Source organism: Phyllobates terribilis, unplaced genomic scaffold (assembly GCF_046119375.1).
Source record: "Phyllobates terribilis strain yellow unplaced genomic scaffold, ASM4611937v1 Scaffold_47__1_contigs__length_9908305, whole genome shotgun sequence".
NCBI classification, from domain to species: Eukaryota; Metazoa; Chordata; class Amphibia; order Anura; family Dendrobatidae; genus Phyllobates; species Phyllobates terribilis.
Window position 1 is genome coordinate 1892510 of NW_027362807.1, and position 2010 is coordinate 1894519.

At 43.5% G+C, this 2010-nt stretch overlaps 1 pseudogene; it reads left to right on the forward strand.

Annotated features, from left to right (window-relative positions):
• The first annotated feature begins 640 nt into the window (after positions 1–640).
• On the forward strand, positions 641–1795 carry LOC141191586 (uncharacterized; annotated as a pseudogene).
• Positions 1796–2010: the final 215 nt, after the last annotated feature.

Consider the following 2010-nt stretch of genomic DNA (forward strand, 5'->3'; position numbering starts at 1 on the left):
CTCACTCACACAGATCTCAGCAGCGGTACCACCAGCAGAACTCCATCGCGAACACACACACTGTATACACCGTACGCACCACACACACACATACACTGTATACACCGTACGCAGCACACACACACACTGTATACGCCGTATGCACCACACACACTGTATATGCCGTACGCAGCCTCTTGTGCGGTACCACCAGCGGAACACCGTCGAGAACATGCCGTACATCCCGCTGCCAGGATCAGCCGAATGATTCACTGAGCGCCGCCATCTTTGTACAGGAGGAGCGCATGCGCAGTTTTAATGTGACTGCCGCTATCTGTCTGCACAAAGATGGCGCCGGTCTGTTTTACTGCGCCTGTGTGAATTTCACGCAGGCGCAGTGAATCATTCGGCTGATCCCGGCGGCAGATGAGCGACGTGTCTACAGTCAGAGGAAGCCGCTCACATTAAAGGAGTTTACCCACGAATGAAAGTTCATTTTAAAAATTGTCTGTGTCTGACCGTGTACGGAGCATACCACATCTCCTGGGCGGGGGAGGAAGGAAAATACAATGCAGACATTACAGCCGGGGATCGCAGAGGATTCATTTTGTGAGGTAAAATATTGTTTAAAAACAGGCAGTGAAATATTTTACCTCACAAAATGAATCCTCTGCCGAATCCTGCAGTGGATGCTGTGTGTACAGTTACAAAGTATGGTCGACCAGATCTGTTTGTCACCATGACACGCAATCACAGTGGACTGAGATTACACAAAATGTAGAACCGTGGCAACGTGTGGAACATAGGCCAGACTTGGGGGCACGTGTTTTTTAAATGAAACTTGATTCCCTCTTAGCAGACATGGACAATGGCTTATTTGGAGAGGTCACCGCAGCCGTCCATGTCATCGAGTTTCAAAAGCGCGGTGCGGTCGGCCACACGCACATATTTAATAATCCTTCAAAGCAATTCAAAAATAAGAACTGAAGAGGACATGGACAACATAGTATGGGCAGAAATTCCCGATGAAACAAAATACCCTCAGCTCCACAACATTGTTATTAAGAACATGATTCATGGTCCCTGTGGAGAAACCAATCCTAACTCTCCCTGTATGGATGATGGGAGGTGTTCCAAAGGTTTCCCAGAAAAATACCAAGAATATACCATCAAAGAAAAGGACGGCTATCCAAGTTACCGCAGAAACATTGGGAGAACATACGACCATCATTCAAAGACAATTGATAATTCATGGGTTGTCCCATATAACCCTCATTTGCTCAAAAAATACAACTGCTACAATAATGTGGAAATCTGTGCTTCCATCCAAAGTGTAAAATATTTGTTTAAATATGTATACAAAGGACACGACAAGACTAATATTGAAATAGCTCAAAGAGACATCAAACATGATGAAACAAGCCAATTTGTTGATTCGAGATACGTCAGTGCGCCAGAAGCTGCATGGAGAATATTTGCTTTTCCAATGCATAAACAATCTCATGCCATCATTCGCCTAGCCGTACACCTGCCTAACTCTCAGCCACTATATTTTCATGAAGACGATCCCATTGACAACATTCAACAAAAGCTCCATAATAATTCCACACTAATGGCGCACTTCAACCTTAATAAGATCGACATAAATGCACATCAATATTACTACCGAGAAATTCCTGAGCACTATGTTTGGAAACAAGGCACATGGGAACCCAGAAAGCGACGAGGCGAAAAAGTAATTGGAAGAATGTATACAGTTAGTGTGAAAGACCAAGAACCATATTTTGTTAATAACGTTTGTTATTATTGCATGTAAAAGGCCCAACAAGTTTTGAGAGCATTAAATCCGTAAATGGTGTTACACATCAAACATTTAAAGATGCTGCATTACCACTAGTATTATTAATAAATGACAGTGTCTGGAAAAATACTATAATAAAAGCCACCGTTCTGAACATGCCTACACAACTTCGGGAGATGTTTGCTTACATCTGTGTTTTCGGCCCACCTACTAATCCCCTAGAGTTGTGG